Source organism: Myotis lucifugus, unplaced genomic scaffold (genome assembly GCF_000147115.1).
Source record: "Myotis lucifugus unplaced genomic scaffold, Myoluc2.0 scaffold_286, whole genome shotgun sequence".
Taxonomy (NCBI): domain Eukaryota; kingdom Metazoa; phylum Chordata; class Mammalia; order Chiroptera; family Vespertilionidae; genus Myotis; species Myotis lucifugus.
Window position 1 is genome coordinate 454,180 of NW_005871334.1, and position 22,990 is coordinate 477,169.

The following is a 22,990-nucleotide window of genomic DNA, read 5'->3' on the forward strand; positions in this document are numbered from 1 at the left end:
GTGACTGGGGGTGGGGCCACAACCTCTCTATCCGCCCTGCTCTGTTCATGACAGGGGAAGGTGCCCCAACCCCCTGATTGGCCCTGCTCTGTGGGTGACAAGGGGGAGCTCCCCAACCCCTTATCAGCCCTGCTCTGTGTGTGACAGGGTATGGACCCCCAGCCCCCCTGATCTGCCCTGCTCTGTGCATGACAGGGGGTGGTGCCCCAACTCCCCAATCGGCCCTGCTCTGAGCCCGACCAGGGGCTACGGGGAAGGCACCTAGGGATTGGGCCTGCCCTCTGCCACCCGGGAGCAGGCCTAAGCCAGCAGGTCGTTATCTCCCAAGGGGTCCCAGACTGTGAGAGAGCACAAGTGGGGCTGAGGGATACCCCCCTCCGCCAGTGCACAAATTTTTGTGCACCGGGCCTCTAGTATATATATAATAAATATGTGGATTTGTAGATATGTCTGTGAGGACAATATTTTCTAAATAAATATTTATTCAAGTTTTTATACAAAGTTCACCTAAAAAGGAATAGATTAAAATTATGTCATAGGGGTGTGACCAACATGGCAAACTCCTAGTGAAATAAGAAAGAAGCTTTTTGGTGTATAATGTAGCAGTCATTTATATATTTTATATATTACCTCTTTCCCTCCCAAATACTAGTAGCACCCAGACTTCCCGCAGCAAACCACCCTTCTGCTTCTTTCAGTCCTTGCTGATTTGATGCTTGTTGACTCCTTTCCAATTTCTAGAATTAGGCAATGCATTTTCTTGGCCAGAGTAATTGTTTCAGGAAGGAGCACCTGACACAGCCAGAGCTAATGGGTTGTAATCAGATATCTACTGGGAATGTAGAATTTGAATTCAGAGGATATGAAGTTGAAATCATTGCATCCATTTTGGCACCATGAAGGAATTCCTGTCAAAATAGAGCCAATACAGAGAACTCAGAGCGAAGTGTTTGAGAGAGGGTAAGTCCTGGTGCCATTATATGAGGATCAAGGCAAGTTCTGTATGTGAGCTAATAAAGTCCTTTTTGAATAAACATCTTTGGGTTGGCTTTCCACTACTGGTAAACAAGAGAGCCCAGCCTGATACTTATAGTATCACGTAACTTCCATATTCCCTGGGTGGCTGGGATGTAACAGTTCATTCCAGGCAACTGCCTTCAGCCTTGAAATGTGATAGAGTGTCTTCTTGGCCGGGACAGGGTTTCTCGGGGAGTCAGAGAGGCTGAAGAAGTGTGTGTAGGCTGTCACCACAGAATTGACGCTAGCCTCTGAGTTACAGGCTATGCAGTGGCACTTATCTAATTTCACTGATAATAGGCTGCACCTGTTACTGAGAAATGTCTCCTGGCCTGAGAGTTTCATAGTGAGCACCTGCCCAAGGGTTTTTTTTAAGTGACAGAAATCTAAACTGACAAAGCATAATTATGCTTAGCAGAAACCATCGACTTTATGACCTTCGTTAACTAAACAGTCAAATTCGGGCCTCTATACACACTCAACAACTGTATAAGAAACAGAGAGGACTTTAACCTTTTATGATTATTTTAGGGAAGAATCCAACCCCTTTTTTATTCTCTAATTCATCCTTTTTTTATTTCACCTATTGAGTATTTTTTCTTTGCTCCTATACAGACAGAGGGACCAGCTGGGGGCAGTCCCTACCATGACTCGAGGACCCGAAGAAGGTAAGTGTTCTGACAGCTTCCGAGCTAATCCTACCCAGCTGCCTTTGACACTCAAAATGGTGCAAAGATCAAGACAGCAGTTATGTAACCATAATCACCTACAAGTGGTTCTTTATGTGTGAAATGGTGTCTAAAGAGGGCCCATTGATCAAAGGGATTTAGAACATGGGTGGACAAGGGAAAAACCTCAGGCTGGTGAAAAAGCAGAAGCAGAAGCTTGGCTGTTTGTTAACTGCTCCACGGAGCTGCAGTGCCTTCTTAGATGAGAAGCACCTGTCAGTACCTCCTCCAGACTGCTGCGTGCATGGGCTGCGGAAGCCATGTGTATGGTCATGTCAGTTCCCCACTCAAAGTACTGGGCACAAGTGAAATAACAGACATCATTGCTATCCCCTTGGGTCTTATTCTTGAACTATAAATGATAATTAAAAATAACCTGAGCACAGCCAAGTGAGAAATACAAGAACAATGTGACATAAAAATCAGTAAAGTGCACATTTCAGTTGGGGAATTTTTCATGAAAGAATGCAAAATGTTACTTAAAGAAAAGGTAGGGATTAAATACCTTGAGGAGAGAGAAAAGGATTTCTGGTTGAACCCCTGCATAAACAAAGCTCAGGGGAAAACAACTAAAACGGTTGTCAAATGGGAAAGATAAAGAAGAGAATTTGTGAAATAATACCTCTTTACCAAATCTATAAAGTATCTTTTTGGAAAGAATCACATACATATTTTTTCTGCTATAATTTACCTCATAACAATAAATTCTTGTAAATAAATTATCTGAGGGAAAATGTACGTTTTAATTCACACTTGAATATTTTTTAGAAATTAAAAAAAAAGAGAGAGTTAACATTCCTTTTGATGATCTGTAAAAGTTACCAGGCCCAGAGGAATTTCAATTATTCTATTAAATTACTCTATAATTGAACTAACATCTTCACTCTCAGTAAAACAGGTCTAATGTCCAAAGCAGTGTGTGAGCTATTGCTGAGTGCCTTAATGGCTCCTATGTTTGCCTACATGCACTCATACTAGTCCCCAACTAATTACTTTGTAAAGCACTTTGGGATAATTTGGTTGTGAATAGTATGGTATAAAGCAAACACGTTTCTTTTCGCAAACATTGGCTCATGTTGGGAGCTGAAGAACTATAAGTACTTTTCATTTTGCCTTACCACTAGATATGTTACATTAGTCGTAAATGCATTTTCAGGTCCTTTTTTAGAATGATGTGTTTTCAGGTACAGGACACAAAGACCTTTCTAAGGAAGATGGACAGTTTGGGGTACAAAGCATATTAAACAAACAACAACATTTTCACCTTATATAATTAGTGGACATATTCCTGCTGACATGCCATAACACAAAATATTCATTTTATAGTAAAGTGTTTTATTAATGAATGTGAAATATGTTTAAAATATATATTTTTATTGATTTTTAGAGAAAGAGGAAGGGAGAGGGATAGAGAGATCGACACATCAATGAGAGAGGAACATCATCAATTGGCTGCCTCCTGCACGCCCCCTACTGGGAACCGAGCCCGCAACTCTAGCTGGGAATCTAACCAGAGACCTATTTGTTCCTGGGTCCATGCTAAACCACTGATCCACACTAGCTGGGTGAATGTGAAATATTTAATAAATATTTCTCATGAAATAATTGTCTTTTAAATATTATTACCCTTATATGCAGCAGACTTTTAAGGAAAGGAAACATTTCCATCTCAAAACAAATATCAGCAAAGTAAATTTTCTGAAAATTACTTAAAAATTAATAACTACTGAACTCTGTCTCATCCTGTGATCCCTTCAAGAATCAGTGGACTTATTCCAGATTTATGCCCACCTCTCATTGACAATCCTCTTTTCCAGGTGCTGGAAGTGGATTTAGAATGTGTGCGTGGATTGTCTGTTGTGCACATACACAAGGAAATACCTGTCTCCCTGAAACTGTATGGCATCTGTGGAACCCATTCTGGTCCCAGGTTAGTTGTGTCTGCTCCAATATTTTCTATATGACTATTACTGCCTGGGAACTCGATGAAGGTCCTTTCACTACCCTTTAATTACTAATATTCAGTATTATGAATTCTACTCCAATTTACTGTGGAGAAATGATGATTCAAACTTGCAAAAGGTATGTGGAGTGTTTCTTTGTCCATGTCTTAAAGTAATCCTAGAGTTTTGGGAAGCATTAAACTCACTTAAAATTTTCAGATATTTTTAAATGCATCACAATTTATTGATAAAGGCTGGTTAATATTATCTTCCTTAAAACAAACCCAGGCTTTGTGTACTAAAGAAATGAGTAGAATGTAAATTGTGCTCTTTAAATGGAATGGCCATTAATTACACTGTGATCAAAATGCATATGCATATACATGTCTTCCTCATCTGGATGACAGATTTGAGAATCTCCATGCTCTGTGAGTCCATTTGGAGATGGAATTAACATTTTTGTTCCTTCGATAAACCACTAACTGCTTTAAATGAAGTTTAATGATCCTTAGTGAGTTATAGTGGATTGTTCCATGGTGTAATGGTAAGATTAGTGAAATCTCATAAAGCATAGTAACTGTATCCAAAGGAATCTGGAAATAGATGCATCTCTACAAAAAGAAGTGATTTCTTTATTCTTCCCAATGCGTCTCATTATGTTCTTTTCCTTTTGAAATGTCCCTACTATTATTAAGAGGATATGAGGGTATTATCTAAATTTAAAATGGACCACTCCATGTGAATTGTTTCAGGATATGTGCTTATGTTATTCTGGAGAATAATTATACAAAATCAGCAAGTGTCTTCTGTGCTTGATGTTAAAAATCCCTTAAGATTACAATTTTTAAATGCAGTTTTAGTTTATGAGGTTTTACATTTGTGGAGGTAAGGGAATTCTCGATGATGTTTCTCCTGCAGCAATCTGTATTTGGGTACATTACAAATATATAATAACTAGTATTGAGGGTCATTTACTGAGTTCAAATTGCATACAAACCAACAGCAGACACCAGCCACTGAGCTGTGTGCATGGTTTGGGAATAAGGTATCATCATGAACCAGTAAAGTTATACTTCACCCTGAATTGTAGTCAAGAGGGCTTACTTATAATGGCTGTGGTTGTCTTTGAATATCTTGATTTGTAAACATAACATTTCAAGAAATATTTTTATTGCTATATATTGCTACAAATTTGGCGATGGGTAAAGAACAAAACATACTGTAAGTTAGAGAGGAGAATCAAAGTCAATGAATAAAAAGAGGAAGTCCAGGACTTTCTCCTTCAGTCATTATCCAATAGCCCAGAGACTAAACTGCAGTGCTGAAAGGCAAGTTGGGATTTTAACTCAGTATGTCAGTATGGCAAATGTCCAGACCATGATCACAAAACAGCTGTTTTCCTCCATAACTGGGTGAATTATAGAACATAGTGGAGCCAAGAAACCTCTTAGCATTTGTGTAAAAGCTTCTCCTGCCAGCCAGGGAACAGGCATCAACAAGCACTGGCTTTAGAAGAGTTGGCATCTTCTTAACTATTTGTCCATGACACAAGTCTTTCCTATGAGAATTTTTGTTAAATGTTTCCTTAAGGATTTAAGATGGTGATGAGAAAGAGAGCATCATAAGTAAAAACAGGAGCGGCATTTTCACAAAATGCCTTTGGAGTTCTTATTTATGTGATCTAAATGCAGCTATGAAAGATAACATCATTAGTGCCTGAGATATTTTATATGCATTAGTATAATCAAATTTGAAAACTAGGAGACCATTAGCAGACATCATGATCAAAGTCAGAAAATCTGGTGTCTATATGATGTTGTATTTCTTCTCTGAGAAAGAAACTTAATGACCTTTCATAAAAATATTATGAAGATAAGAGGTCATGCTGATCACACACTAGAAACTTTAAAAAAATGCCATAGTCAAATTAAATAAGAGTTTTGGTTACTAATTGCAGGAAATTTCAAAGAATTGTAAAAATGGGAACACAAGTGTGAAGAAAATATTCTTTCTATAGCAAAATCTGTGAAGGAAAGCTAATAACATGACCTCAATATGGGGAGTAATTAAGGGTGAGCGTTATGCCTTTCCTTTTGGCAGAGTCTAGATTGAGAGCTACTGGAGCAGGGGCAGTGGGTTGTATTTTATATCCCCCGTAATAGTAACTAGTGTTACTTGAATTGACTTTTCTAAATATATGTATTTCTTTCTCCTAACCCTTTTTAATCTGTAACATTGACATAAAATCCCAAGGCAAATACTCTAATAAAGGTAAAATTGATCAACTTTTTTTCTCAACGAACTTTTTCTCCTAAACTGGTAGTTCTCTGGGCCATCTATGAAACGTTTCAAACATGTATATGTTGGTTCCTACCCTCTAGACATTCTAAATTAGAAAATTTGGGATAGGGTGAGATTTCTTTTTAAAATAAAGAAATCTCATTGACTTTTGAGAGCTACAGCATTAAATGATCCCCAAATTGCAATAATACTTCCTATTTCCTTTAAGAACTCAAGCTCCTTAACAGTAAGGAGCGGTTTAGTGTTCCAAAGGTTTGACCTCTGTAAGAACATGTTGCAACTCCATTGAAGCCAAGCCACAAACGGCAAAAACAACTGCAGGCAGCCTCTGCTCATTTTATCTTGCACTTACTTTGAGTCCAGATGCACTTCAAAACCAGTCTTGACTGCACCATGGCTCCATTGCATTCTTGCTCTGTTCATGGGACAACCTGTTGACGTCAGTCTCTCTTTCAGTGAACAAGTAATTTGCCTATCGTGGCTGGTCATTCTGTTTTTCTATTGGAATTGTACATTTTATCTTGCCTGGATAGATAAATCCTTGGAATAGTGTCTAGGAATCAGATTCCTTTGTTTAATGTTCTTGGGTGCTTATTAAAATCAAGGCCATGACTTTTTCTCCTATCATGCATTACAGCACCCAGAACAAGTATAAATGTAGTGATTTAAATAGTTTTCTTCAAAATTTCAGGTCACATATTCATCTGGAATCTCAGAATATGTGACCTTATTTGTAAATAAGGTCTTTGAAGATGTAATTAATAAAGGATCTCACTATGATATTATACTGGATCTAGGGCAGGGGTGGGCAACCTTTTTGTGAGTGCGTGCCAAAACCAGAAAAATCTCTGACTCAAAATTCTTCTGTGTGCCAATCCTAATTTTTTGAGAACATGTTACGCCTACTTGATATCTCTTAAGGTGTATGTCTGTGAAGAACCTTGAAAAAATAATAAAATTCATTCGAGCGACAAAAACACAGTATATAATGATGAAAAATACATTTGTTTTTTAATGTATACATGTTATGTAAAATTATTTATTTATCTAAGATGCACCTACACTGAATTTATCTGAAAAATAAAAAGTCAATATTAAGAAAAAAATTGTAAATGGAAGATTATAAGAGAGGGTTTCGCGTGCCAGCAAAAGTTACTGGAGTGTCATGTATGGCACGCCTGCCAGGGGTTGCCCACCTCTGATCTAGGGCAAGCTCTAAATCTGATGACTGATGTTCCTATAGGAAGAGTAGAGGACTCAAATGGAAAGATGAAGTGAAGACAATAACAGAGACTGAGGTAATATTTTTATAATCTTACAATATTTTACTTTTCAAACAGTAAGCTGTGACCCATTAGCATATATTTTAATGGGTTTTGAGCAGTATTTTAAAATACAATAGAATAGCCTGGCCAGTGTGGTTTAGTTGTTGAGCATCACCCTATGAACCAGGGGGTCATGGTTTGACCCCCAGTTAGGGCATATGTCTGGATTGCAGGGTTGCAGGCTCGATCTTCAGTGGGGGGCGAGCAGGAAGCAGCCAATCAATTATTCTCTCTCATCATTGATGTTTCTATCTCTCTCTCCCTTTCCCTTCCTCTCTAAAATCAATAAAAATATATTTAAAAAATAATAGAATAGAATAAAAATTACATAATTCAATATAATAGGAAATACCAGTGTGTCACACAATTTTTAGATAAATGTGTGAAATTTTTATGTTAGGTATACATGTGCGTGTGTGTGTGTGTGTGTGTGTGTACAGTGTTGCAATGTAAAATTTATGTCTTACTTTGGGCTACAATAAAACAAAAATATTTGAAAGCCACTGGTCCAGAGATACATTATTCATGTTTAGTGGAACCAGAAAGGTATCTTGAATATTGGAATATATAAAGTATATTACTTTTTCTGTCATAACATTGCAAATTTACTCTGTTTTTATAAATAACAGGAATAGATATTGAAAGAAGGCAGTAAAACTTTTTTATTTGAGGATGAAATAATCTTGTACATAGGAAAAAGGAATCTTTAAGAAACTACCAGGCATCCTGAGTTTACAAGGTTACGGGATACAAGGTCAATATACAGAGGTAGATTTATATCCTTTACAAACAGTTGAGATTTGAATTTTTTTAAAATACCTTTAAAATAGCCCTGGCCGATGGAGCTCAGTTGGCTAGACCATCATCCTGTACACCAAAAGGTTGTGGTTTCAATTCCAAGTTCAGGGCACATACCTCAGTTGAGTGTTTGATCCTCAATTGGGGCATGTGTGGGAGGCAGTTGATCAATGTTTCTCTCTGACATTGATATTTATCCCTCTCTCCCTTCTTCTCTCTAAAAATCAATTAAAAAATAGCATCCAAAAGCATAAAAATACTTAGTGATAAACCTAGCAAAATATGTAAAGACCTATTCATGGAAAACTAAAAACACTGCTAAGAAAAATTTAAAAGACCTAAATGAATAAAGTGATAAATCATATTCATGAGTTGAAAGAATATATGTTAAGACAGTGGTACTCAACCTTCCTAATGCCACGACCCTTTAATACAGTTCCTCATGTTGTGGTGACCCCCAACCATAAAATTATTTTCGTTGCTACTTCATAACTGTAATTTTGCTACTGTTATGAATCACAATGTAAATATCTGATATGCAGGATGTATTCATTGTTACAAATTGAACATAATTAAAGCATAGTGATTAATCACAAAAACAATATGTAATTATATATGTGTTTTCTGATTGTCTTAGGCGACCCCTGGGAAAGGGTTGTTCGACCCCCAAAGGGGTCGCGACCCACAGGTTGAGAACCGCTGTGTTAAGATGTCATTTTTATCCCAAATTGATCTATAAATCAATGCAATCCCACTCAAAATTCCATCAGTCTTTTTGATAGATATTGACAAGCTGATAGTCTAAAATGGATTTAGAAATACAACAAATTTACAATACCCAAAATAATTTAGAAATAGAACAAATATAAAGGACTTAGCCTATCTGCTATGTAGTAACCATTTCCTCTCAGTAATCAAAAGAATGTGGTATTGAACTGGGAGCTTTTATTTTAAATGAGTGTTGATTTTTGCCAAATGCCTTTCTTATATATATTAAAATTTGTATGTATTTATTATAATTTTATAGGGAATTACACTGATTTTTGGATGTTAAATCAACCTTGTATTCATGAGGTTTACCCCCCGTGGATTTAATGTACCATCCTTTTGATAAAATGCTAGACTAAATTTGTTAAATTTTTCATGAGGATTTTAACACCTAAGTTCATGAGGTATATTGTGTTGTAGTTTTTCTTTCTTTATTACTTTTGTCTGGGTTGTTATCAGAGTAAGGCAGTAATCAAAAAATGAATGGAAAAAGTTTTCTCTTTTCCATTTTATGTTTCTATGTAAGATTGGTGTTAATTCTTCCATAAGTGATAGAACCACGTTGATCTGGAATCTTTTTTATGGGAAGATTTTCATTATAAATTCAAGTTTCTTTAATAAGTATAGGTGATTATATATGCATTGACCTATTTCTAGAATGACTATTCTGTTCAGTTTGTCCATCTCTACACCAATCATATGGTATTATTATAGCTTTCTAAGATCTTAATACATAGCACTCTATAGCAATCTTCTTCAGAAATGCAATCTTCTCAATAGCCATCTTCTTCAGAAATGCCATGTATGTACTTGGCTATTTGTATTTTCTATGAATTTTTAATTTTTTATTGTTTTGCAAAAATAACTAGTAAAATTTTTATTATTCATTTAATCTATACATTTTTTGCATAGGTTTTTATTTTAACATTACTAAGTCTTCTAATTCATGAACATAGCACATATCTCCATTTGTCCAGATATTCTTGAATTTTTCTCAATAACATGTACTGTTTTTCATTGTTGAAGTCTATTATATCATGTATTAAATTTACTTGTAGGTATTTAATAGTTTTTAGGATATTATTTAAAAATTTTTTCTATTTGTTTACTGCTGCCATATAGTAATTTTAAACAGCTTTTGCATATTGAACTTGTATTTTGCTATCTTGCAAATTTTATTTTTTTCAATTGTATTCATAGATTTCTTAAGCAGTTTTATTTATTTCTTTATAATTCCTTTTATTTTAATTTGCTTTATTGAGTTTGTTAATACTCCCAGAACTACTTTGAATATACATGATGAGAGCAGGCATTTTTTTTCTCATTTCCAATCTCAGAGGAATGCTGTCAGGTACAGAAGAATGTGCTTTCTAAAACTAGTATGACCACAACCAATGGGATATTCACATTACAATCAATAGGGTATTCAATCAAATGGGATGATTTATATAATTCAGAAAATCAAAATAACTTTTCTATTATTTTAGCAAGCAAATAAGTACAGAAGCCAAACAGTAGGGTTAAAGTTAAACTACAGTTTCTACCTGAGATGATTGCTACCATACTTCAATAATTCATTAGGTTAGAGAGAATAGTATAACAAATCCACATGTACTCTACCCAGCATCAACAATTAATAATATAGCAAAGGTGGAGATTTATTGAAGAACAATTACAGACTCCCACATGGGGAGAGGGAAAGAGTCCCACAGAATGGACTCCCAAGTAGGGAGGAGGAAAAGGATCCCTCTGAGTTCCTTTTCCCTAAGACTTATAAAGGCTACAGACCCTGGTGCCTTGATATCCACTCTGATTGGTAACTATTCCCTTAGACTGGGTACTATAGTAACTCCTGGGCTCAAAGGTTGAACTTCACTTGGGACATGTGAGGTTCCCCCCCCCCCTTCATTATTGTTTTCCTATTCCCTTTGGGCTTTCTTCTTCTCCTTCTGGATGAAGGGCTTCCTTCTTTTTATTTTGTAAATATACACCTTTTGCTGTTTCCAGCTCCCTCATTCTATGGAAATGTACCTGTTGCAGCTTTTCAGCTTCCCTATTCTATGGAAATATACCTTCTGCTGCTCTGCAGCCCTGCACTTCCTCCATGGTCCCCTTAATTTCTAAAATTTCCCAAACCTGTCCTATTTTACCCCTAAAATTCCTGTTTCAATACCCAATATTTCCAACCATTTGTTAATAATCCCTTTAGTAAGCGTTTTTAAAAAAATCAGTTAGGGTTTATAAAGTCACACAGTGTCATAATTTAATGAATAACAGATGAAAATTTGGGTCAAATTTTCGCTGGGAATAGTTCTGACAGATAGTTAGAAAATCTGATCATTTCAGAGTAAAGCCCTTTAGCTGCCTTTCTGTTTTAGATCATCATAATTTGCTTGTTTCTTGATATATACCAATTACAAATTTTACAAGTTTATGTAATTATTTTTTATGGCCACAAAGGAAAATAAAAGCATGCATATGTAGCAAAATAAATGACTACAACTGTATTATAAGATGGTTGTTTCTAATGATGCTTTGGGTGAGAGATAATAAATATGAGAGAAAGAAAGCTCATTATTTCCTGATTAGGTTTGTTAATGTAAAAACATTCAAACCTGTAAAGAATTTTTGTGAGTTTATTTGAGCCAAACTGTGGACAATTGCCGGGAAGCAATATTTCAATGGATTGGGATTATGCTCCAGAGAATGGAGGTTTCTCATCTATTTTTATACATTGCAATCAAAGGAAGAGACGTAGATGGGTTACATGAAATCTATTGGTGATAGCCTAGAGAGGCCAGAGAAAGCAAAGCGGGGAAACCGCTGGGATTGGATAAAAAGTAAAATGACAGACACATAGGTGGGTGCAGGAACAATTAACATGATAACAATGAAGGAATTTGTGGCATCTTTTCTGGTGCCCAGGCACATTAGGTTGTGCCCCAAGGGGTCCGGAAAAAGGGAAGTTACAAGTTACCCAGACATTTGAAGGATATGTTATTACAGATGCAACAAGCCAGGTAGGCTCTTTTAAGGTTAAGGTTGATCTTGTCAGTGAAGATGTATCTACCCACCATAACTGCTTTTAGTTAAAGTTTAATTTCAGACCATCCTTTGTGGTTCCTTTAGGTCTCTGAGTTTGCAAGACCACCATGCAGGCCTCCCCTGAGCTTATCAGGTTAGCATGTGGCCCCTTTCGTCCATAGGTTCAAGGACACCATTTTCTCCCCAGCCTTCATCCTCCACTTTATAAAGGGGGAAGTCTATAAGGCATGCATGCTTTTAACATTTTAAAAGGACCTTTAATATGGCCGAATTGATCTCTGAGACATTACCTTATGTCTTTCTCTGATGATTGTTATGCCCAGATTTCAAGATTCCCAAGAAACCACATCAGGGAGCCAGCCAATTCGATGCAAAAGCATAAGAATCTGTATTTCAAGCTAGCTTGAGCTCTCCATCCACCAGACTCACTGACACAACGACAAGCCAAGTGGCGAAGAGAGCGAACCCCCGCGTAGAGACCGGTTATATAGGGGGGGTTGGAGTAAGGGGAGGAGAAAGGACTGTGCTTTGCCGATTGGCCAGGCACAAGTCGATGTCCTGTTCCTGGGTGTGGCTAGCAGAGTCCAAGGTAAGATGGAGGACGTAGCCCTTACCCTGGGGGAAGGTGGAGGGCCTAGCCCTCGCCCTTTCAATGATAACTGTGAATCTTACCTTCTCTCTCTGGATGAATTTTTGCTTGGAAACTCCTCCTTAATTTAGGAATCTTGGAGAGGCTGAAAATGAGGAGTAGTTTTGTTTTCAAGCACAAGGAGTTTTGGTTTCTTTTTATAAATGTTATTAAATTTATTGAGGTGTGGATGAATAGGGTCACGTGCTAACCTGACTAGCTCAGGGAAGGCCTGTGTAGCTGCCTTGTGAACTCATGAGACCAAAAGTAACCACAAAGGATGGTCTGAAATTAAAATTTTTTTAAATTAAAAAGAAGTTTATGGTGGTGAAATAGGAATTTTTAGGGGTGAAATAGGCAATTTTAGAAAATTTTTAAAATTGGGGGTCCAGGAAGAAAAAAACACAGGGCTACAGAGTTGCAAAAGGGTACATTTCCATAAGAAAAGGTAACAGGGAGCCAGCAGCAGCTACATTTCCATAAGATAAGGGAGCTGGGAGTAGCAAAAGGTCTATATTTACAAAATAAAGAAGGAGGAAGAAAGACCAGAGGGAATAGGAGAACCATGAGGGAGGAAGGCCTCACATGTCTCATGCGATGTTTAACCTTTGAGCTCAGGAGTTACTATAGTAACCAATTCAAAAGAGAACATTGACCAATCAGAAGGGATATCAGGACACAGAGACAGGTAGCCTTTATAAACTGTGAAAATAGAAGCTCAGTGGGACTCTTTCCCCCTCCCCACGTGGGAGTCTGTGCTGTGAGATTCTTTCCCCTTTCCCATGTGGAAGTCTGTACTTGTTCTTCAATAAATGTCCACCTTTACCATCTTCCATCCGTGAATTCATTCTTCGACTCCGATGGCCAAAGAATCCGGGGAACCATCCTGTCCAGGGGAACACCACATGCTCCAGTCCAAAAATCCCGTATCAGTGGGTAGTCATGTCCTAGGCCAGTATCTTCCCTGACAAAGGTCAATCTTTACCTTAACTGAGCCTATTGTCTTTTTGCATCTATGATAACATATCATTGGAATGTCAAAGTAATTTTCCTTTTTTTCAGACCCCTAAAAATGTTAGGGCAAAAATAGAATATTGGAGACTAGCTATAGTTATGGGAAACATTAACAATGCTCTATTAGCCATGATTGCCTTGTTCTGGTTAAAGAAAGGACATTCTAACTTGGCTGGAAGTTGTATGCCCCCAGGACCAGAGAGTCAACCTTGGACCTGAGAGTCAACCTTGGAATGCAGTTCATTCTCATTCAAGAACTGCCTATTATCATGAAAAGCTTAACAATCTTGTTGCCTAAGCAATGGAATCCCACCCCAGCCTGAATTGTCTACTTCTCCATTCCTGTAATCCCTACTTCCCCATTTAATCTTTGTTCAACCTATATAGCAGCTGGTTTATGGGGGGCTGCAGAGCAGATTTCTGTGGATCACCTGCTGCTCTCCCATACTGCTGGAAGAACTGGAATAAACGCTCATATATGATTCAACCCTGTTTCTGCTTAATTGACTCAAGTAGTGACATGCAGCACATTCCCATTGATTGTCCAGTTACAAAAGTACAAACACTGCTCTATGGAGACTACAAGTTCCCTCATTGTTATTGAATTAATTGTTCACTGTTAACTGTCCTGCACCCACCTAAGTAAAAGAACTATGTGTCTATCATTTTACTTTTTATCCATTCCCAGAGGTTTCCCTGCCTTGCTTTCTCCCACCTCCCTAATCTATCACCAGTGGATTGTAATGTATGTTCTATTGTAATGTATAAAACAAGGTGAAAAACCGCCATTCCCCAGAGCATTACCTTAATTCAGTGGTTCTCAACCTTCCTAATGCCGAGACCCTTTAATACAGTTCCTCATGTTGTGGTGACCCCCAATTTCATTGTTACAAATTGAACATAATTAAAGCATAGTGATTAGTCACAAAAACAATATGTAATTATATATGTGTTTTCTGATGGTCTTAGGTGACCCCTGGAAAGGGTCGTTCGACCCCCAAAGGGGTTGCGACCCACAGGTTGAGAACCGCTGCCTTAATTCGTTGAGATTCTGCTTCTGGACAATTGTCTACAGTTTGACTCAAATGAACTCACAAAAATTCTTTACAGGTTTGAATGTTTCTTATGTTAGCAGAGGTGACATTGGTTAATAAAATTATATAGTTTTCAAGTGTCTAGTTCTATAATCTGTGTATTGCATTGTGTGTTCACCACGAAAGTCAAGTCTCCTTCTGTCATCATATATTTGACCCCCTTTACCCTTTTCTACTCACCCCTTTTCCTGTGGAACCCACCATACTCTTATCTGTGTCTATGAGGTTTTGTTTATCTTTTGTTTATTCATTACTTTCAGTTTTATGTCTGACATATTAGTGAAATCATATGGTTCTTGACCTTTTCTGTCTGACTTATTTAGCTTAACATGATAGTCTCAAGATCCATCCATGTCATCACAAATGGCAGTGTTTCATCTTTTCTTATTATTTTCGTTCTATTCACCTATCTTTTTCTTCTCACCTTTGCTATAGGCTGGTAAGATTTTCTCCATTATATAAAAGACCCCATTTCTTCCAGTTCCCAATAATCCTCACTTTCCTCTGAGCCCCCACTGACAAGCTCCTTGAAGGCCATTGGGTTTCTACTAGTGTTGTGGCAGAATGCACAGGAGGATGATCAGCCAGCACTCTGAGGGAGGAAAGTTTAACCCTTATTTCACAGATCTGCTAGTCCAGGGGAATTCCGAATCCAAAGCCTGAACTTAACTCGTGGGGAGGCTCTGACCTATGTATCTCCTCCTGTGGGCGGCCTCTGAGGGTCCCCGCAGCTCCACCCAAGTCAGTCAGAGTGGGGAAGCAAGACTACAATTTTAACCAGATTCTGAGCTAGGTTGCAAAACCCCCCCCCCCATTTTCCTTTTCACTAGCACCCTCTTTACAGTCATTCCAACCCACCACCTACTTCTGAAGCCACATGTTCCAAATTTTGTTTTAATGACTCTACTTCTAAATAGCAGAATCTGTCCCAGTTTTCAATTTCTGCATAACAAACAACCCCATAATTAATGTCTCCAAGCAATGACAGAACTTGTTTTACTCATGAATCTACATTTGGTCAGGGCTCAACAGGGCTGGGCTGAGGTAGCTTATCTCTGTCTCACTCAGTGGGAGCTGGACAGTTTGAAGGCTGGAGTCAGAAGAAGGCTTATTCATTTGCATGTCTAGTGCTTCGTGATGGCTTTGACTGGTACTTCAGCTAGAACTAAACATCTACATGTGTCCTAGGCTGTTTCATAATATGGTGAGTGTGTTTCAGTGATAAGCATCTTAACATGGGGATAGGGAATCAGGTATAAGTTGTATTACCAATTATGACTGTGTCTTGAAAATCACACATCACTTCTGTCATATTCTATACATTGAAAGATGTAAATGAAAAGGGTAAGTGAATCCCACCGATTGATGAGAAAATGGCACATTTCTGAAAAAGTATATGGGTCTGGAAATATTGCTATAACAATACTGTATTTTGGGAAAATACAATTTTTTAAAAAAATATATTTCATTGATTTTTCACAGAGAGGAAGGGTGAGGGACAGAGAGCCAGAAACATCAATGAGAGAGAAACATCGATCAGCTGCCTCCTGCACACACCCCCACCGGGGATGTGCCCACAACCAAGGCACATGCCCTTGACTGGAATCGAACCTGGGACCATCCAGTCTGCAGGCCGACATTCTATCCACTGAGCCAAACCAGTTAGGACAGGAAAATACAATTTATCTCATTCACATTATTTAAGTGTGCTCATTACTTATCATAGTTCTCTTATCTGTAATGATGACTACATATTTGTTTTTTAATTTTGTTTTTTGATTCTTTCTTTTTAGTTTATCACATATATGTGCTCTCTAAAAACATATTATTTACTCATTCAAGGTTTTAAATTTGTATGTTAAATTATACTTGATGTATTCTGACACTTGCTTTAGTAATTCAATATTTTTCTTTTGAGAGTATTCCAAGTTGATGGTGTAGTTGTGATTTATCCATTTTTATAGTTCTAAGGTGCTCATTTATACCAGTAACACAATTTAACTTGTATTATTGATAAACACTTAGGTAATTTCCATTTTTTGCAGTTATGAATAATACATTTAGGCATATTCTCATACATATCTCGTAGGTACATATGAAAGCATTTTTCTGGGGTGTAAATCTATGAGTGAAACTGTTGGGTCATACATACATGCTCAAATTTACTAGCTAATCACAACTATTTTCCTTAGGGATGGCATCAATTTATGTAACTACAAATAGTGCAAGACCTATTCTCTAGATTCATACCTGCCAACAAATGCTATTGTTGTACTCTTAATTTTTGCTAATCTGGTATCTCATATTTGTATTATCTTGTTTTGTAATTGATAGATAGGACTTTTAAATATACATGTTGTATGTTAATTTTTGTCAGTGTGTGATAAATATCTTGTCATTGAGCTGTCTTTTCATTTTCTTTACTATGTTCTTGAATATGTAATTATATAATTCTAATTCCAAGTTAGTCTAATTAATCACAATTTTTTATAATTTGTGCTTATGGTGTCTTTAAAAAAACATTTCCCTGTCTCAAACTCTTAAAAATATTGTCACATTATATTTTCTCAAGGTTTTAAAATTGCACTACATTTACCAATTCATAAGTTGGGAACTGATTTTTTTAAAATATGATGTTAGGAAAGTATGGTAGTTAGTTTTATGTGTCAACCTGATTGAATTAAAGGATTCCAAGATAGCTGGTAAAACTTTATTTCTGGATGTATCTGTGAGGGTGGTTTTAGAAGCATTTGATTCAGTAGGCTGAATAAAGAGATACCCTTGTCAATGGTCAGAGCATCATCCAATCTTTTGAGGGACCAGATGGAACAAACAGGTGAAGGAAGGGCAATTTGTTCTCTCTCCCTGAGGTGGGACATCCATCTTTTCCAGCCATTGGACATTGAAACTCCTGGTTTTAGGGCTTTTCGACTCAGACTGATTTATACTACCAGTTATACTCCTTTGTTATCCAGCTTATGGCAACCATGTGAGCCAATTCCTATAATAAATTTCTTAACATACACACACACACACACACACACACACACACACACTATTGGTTCTGTTTCTCTGGAGAATCCTAATACAGAAAGTATCCATATTCATATTTCCTCCCACATATTCCTGAAAAGAATCGTAGAATAGTATTGAGTACAGTACCTATATATATAAAAGCCTAATATGCAAATTGTCTCCGTGGGAGTTCAATCAGGATATCAATCACTCGCTATGACAGGGGTTAGTGAGGAATGAAGGAAGGCCCCTGCCGGCAGCCAGCAGCTGGGGAAGGGAGGCCCCAGCCAGCAGCCAGAAGGAAGGCTCTGGTCAGCAGCCGGAAGGCCCCGATCGGCCCTGATTGCCAGCCAGGCCTAGGGACCCTACCCATGCACAAATGTTGTGCACCAGGCCCTAGTTTTTATATACATCCATTAGATTAAACATGTTGACTTGTATTATTCTCATCATTTATTAATTTACAGATTATTTGGATAATTAATCTATTAATTGCTAAAATACGTGAAAAAATCTCTTTAAAGGTCAGTTTCTAATTTTATGCATTTAGTTTGGTTACTTTTCACTTTATATATTTTGAAATTAGGTTATTAGAAACAACATTAAATTTGTTATACTTTTCAAGTGAATTTAACCTTTCATCTGAGTTGTATATACTGTGGAAAGCACTTCTCTCTCTAGATATAATGTCTTTTTTAAAATTCTAATACATGACTATAAATATCACCTCTTTGCAGATGACTCCTCATCTGTATTCTAAATTCTGACCTCCCCCTAGAGATATGTTGCTGCAAAATTCTAACAACTTGCTAGACGTTTTCACCAGTTCATCCCATTAGAATTTCAAATACAGTCTTCCCTGCAATTAAATAATCTTGTATCTTCTTAAACCTGTTCCTCTATTTTTTCAGTTTCTTTTATTAGTGCCATTTTGTGCAAGATACTCAGGCTTGCAACATGACTTTTTCACTTTTCCTTATCTTATATTTGTGTGTAACAATTTAGTTGTTATATACTGTTGCTTCTGCCTTTCCAGTATAATTGTGATCAATCCATACATACCACAACAACAGTTGCAGGTTCTCAATACTCTCTCTTTGATCTTTGCAAATCAACCTGATTTTTCCACTTCCAGCATCAACTCCATCCTGTTTTTCATATATTAGCTTACAGATAAACTTTCAGAACCAATATTCATAACATATAATGTCTGTTTTTTAAATAGTTTAGTAACAGTGATTTCAAATATGTCTTTGGAACCTGATGGTCTTCTTCTCCTGGATATCTTCGATCTGTTTTCTATTCTATCCAGATCCACTCTTATTTTTATCTTGTTTTATTCTGAAGCAAGAGGCTGAAGTGTTATGAACTACAGTCATATCCCTTTTGCTCTCTCACTTCTTGTAGATTGTTTATTCACCTTGTCTTGTTTTGGGATGACTATGCTCTATAGCCAGAAGCCATAGCACCCTTTAAAGTGTTTTTTTCCCAGTGTCCATAGCAATTTCTTTCCCATACTCCTTCAGACATAGAAATGGGACTACCCCCAACCCCAAAACTATCACCGGGGCATTGCGCAATCTCTAGTGGTTTCCCTACATAATATCTTTATAGATAATCCCTCCATTAAACTTTCCTGTATTATACTAATTTTATTGTACCATCTTTTTCCTGGTTGCAAACTTGTCAAGTCCTGGTCTTGGCACTTGCTACTAGATAAAATTGGGGGATTTGGTTAATGTTGTTGAGTTTCATTTTGGTCATCTGAAATGTAGACTAAATAATATCTAGAAAAGTTGTTGTGGTATATACAATACTCAATGTATAATATATTAGTATTTATGAAATAAAATTGAAACTCCTTAGCTTGGAATTAGACACATCACAGAAAAAGGAAAGGCAAAAAATATTATGTTTCCAAATAACAGGCAGACAATTCTGGTACACATTCTACACAGATATCCAAAGTTTTTCCAGTGGAATGGAGCCTCAGTTATCTATTATAGAAACCAGTTCATTAAAGGATCCTTTGACTGGCTTTTTCTCTTTGCTTGTGTCACTATTATAATTCCACTCCTCCATACTAGATTACTTCCCCAAACAAATACTCATTACCCGAACTCTAACTTTGGGCTCTTTTCTCAAGGGAATTTCAAGCTATCACAGAATTTACTGGGATTAATATTTTGGTATGGGACCAAAATATTTTTTGGCTATAAAATCAAGCTCTAGTCACCAGCACATATTATCTAAGAATTACTGAAGCTAATATTTTAAACTCTTCTACAAAAAGTATTTCTTTTTCCTTAAACTTTATGATCAATGTTTTATCAACATTTCTCACCAACTTTTGGGACCAGGAGGAAATAAAAGCTGCATATGTCTATATGTAGTCCTATTGACTTTGTGGTAAAGGTAAAATAATAAATATATAAAACCTGGTGGAAAACTACACTAAGTAAATTATAAAATAACTTGGTATTGGATGTTACTATTTAATTCTATTTATTTTATATAGTTGTTACATTTGGAAATATGTAATTTTGTATTATTTAATTTATTGTGTGGTACATATTTTCTATTATTTTATGAATTTTTATCTATATTTATAAGAGCCTAAGCGACCAGTTGACTGAACGACTGGAATGACCGGTCGCTATGATGCTCACTGACCACCAAGGGGCAGACGGTCAATGCAGGAGCTGCCCTCTGGTGGTCAGTGCGCTCCCACAGCAGGAGCGCCGCTCAGCCAGAAGCCAGGCTCATGGCTGGCAAGCACAGCTGCGGGAGTGCAAGCCTCTTCCGCCTCCATAGCAATGCTACTAAACAGCGGTGGCAGTGGTGGCAGGTACAGTGGTGCTGAGCCCCTGCTTCGGCTCCTCCTCAGCTGCCTGCTGCTTAGTGCACTGCTACATCCCTTGGGGGATGTCAGACAGCCAGTTTGGGCCCAAACAGGCAGTCTGACATCCCCCGAGGGGTTCTGGATTGCAAGAGGGCACAGGCCAGGCTGAGGGACCCCACCAGTGCATGAATCCATGCACCGGGCCGCTAGTACACACATAAAATGCTGAGTACTCTAAATCACAGCAAAAAAATTCATAATAAAATATTATTCTTCTCAAAATTTGTACCTCATTTTTGCTAAGTTTTTACGGATTTTACTCTAATATGCAATTTAATAAATATTTCCGAAGTGAAAGTGCAGTGTAACTGGAAGCTCAAACTTCAACATTTTTTAATCTCTGAACTCAAAAGCTGGTTTGTGAAGGCTGAGCATCTGATTTTAAAAAAAGATATCATTGAGTATAAGAAAAACATAAAGTTCTAATAGGCCAAGGCCCAGGTTTTTAAAAGTCTAATGATGCAATAACAATAGAATATCACTGTAATACAGAAAAAAAAATTATTTTAACATTTCAGCTAGACTGTAATGATTTACATATTTCCCTTTCCAAGCCTCGGGGTATAAAATACTCTGGGGTCCTCCAGTGTGGCAAATATCCTAATCTCAAAAAAATATTAATGTACTCCCATAAGCAATTAGACATACATTGAGAAACTATGTTTATTTGCTCATTTGTAGCTTTTTCTTGTGTATTTTTTTCCCTCCTTGGTTGCTGGTTCAATGCTATAGCAAACCAAAGTGAAAGAAATAACTAGTCTTTCCTACTAGTCTTTAGAATGGTAATTACCTTTGGAGACGGAGAGATGAAAAATTGATGGCTGGGAAAAGGATGATTCAGTAGTATCTATAATACTTTGTTTCAAAAATCTGAAGTAAATTTGGTAAAAGTTACTGTTTAAAAATTTAGCATTGGGTATATAGGTGTAAACATTAGGATATAAACTAATTATGTGAAAAGTGAATCCCCAAAAAAGAAGCTAAAAGCAAGATAGAAGCTTATTTTCACTACATTTCATGATAGTGTAGAGGGACACAGTTCTGCTTCAGAAGGTTAAGAGAGAATCTGAACTCTCTATTTTAAGCTCACCATGCAAAGGGGTGTTTGCCTGAATTGCATAGTTGGAACTAGCACACCAGTAACACTTCCACCTCTAGCCTATGGGAAGTGAATGGAGAGGCAGTGGAAATTAGGCCATGGGAAGTGATGTGGAGATTATACATAGCACTTCTCATATTCCATTTGCAAAGACTGAGTCCTTTTCCACATGCAGTACAAGGAGACTATGAAATACAATTTTTAAATGAGCAGCTATGTACACTGCTAAAGCTCTGAAAAGAAGAATTACAAAAAGAAAGGAAGTCAGGCCCAGCCAGTGTGGCTTTGTGGTTGAGTGTCAACCCATGAACAAGGAAGTCACAGTTCAATTCTGTCAGGGCACATGTCTGGGTTTCAGGCTCAATCCCCAGTGAGGGGTGTGTAGGAGGCAGCCAATCGATGATTCTCTCTCATCATTGATCTTTCTCTCTCTCTTCCTCTCTCTCTCTCTCTCCCTCTCTTCCTCTCTACAGTAAAATCGATAAAAACATTAAAAAAGAAAAAAAATGAAAGGAGGTCAGAATAAACTCTAGGGGGAAACTATTTACTGACATAGCACATGTCTATTATTTTGTTGTTGTTATATGTTATGGTATACATTTCTCTCTGTTTTTCCTATTTTTGAAATTTAAATCTTGAAAACAAAAGTAATTTGTTAATCATTTAGGGAGCTTGAATTTAGTAAGAACAAATCTTTCCATCTAATTACTTTGTGGTTTTTGCTTTTTATTACTACTAAGGTGATAGAAGAGGTAAACAGTATAGACATAATATATCTGAATTTTTGTAAAGCATTAAACAAATTCTACTGCAATATATTTAAAACAATGGTAGAGTGTAGACTGAATGAATTATGGATTGATGTATTAAGAGTTAATTAATCACCACTCCCAAGTATATTGTTACTAGATCATGGTGAATCTAGAGGGCAGTTATTGGTGGTAATTTACAGAGCTTCAACTTGAATTATTCAATAAATGTTGCAAGAGATGAGGATGAGGCAGGGAGAAGAAAGTGAATTGATAGCTGTTAAATGTCTACTATGTAGATATTGATGAACTTTAAATGTGGGGAGGACTCAGGAACAGGACTGTATGAATATCTTTTGATAGTGTCAAAGCTGGGTGGGATTCTTCACATGGAGTGGAAGTTTTCTCCCATTTAGGTGAAGTTGTCAACAGCTTTATGCTTCCTTGAGGGACTTAGGAAGGACTTGAAATGTGTAGTTTCACCTGGTAATATGCTGCATCCCTCGTTATCCATTTAAAGATCTCTCTAAGTTTCTTTATATTTTTCCTAAAAAATGTATATCC

The 22,990-nt window shown here is 37.0% G+C and overlaps 1 pseudogene; it reads left to right on the forward strand.

Annotated features, from left to right (window-relative positions):
• The first annotated feature begins 1,850 nt into the window (after nt 1-1,850).
• LOC102428101 overlaps nt 1,851-22,990 on the forward strand; it is a 121,082-nt pseudogene continuing 99,942 nt past the window's right edge.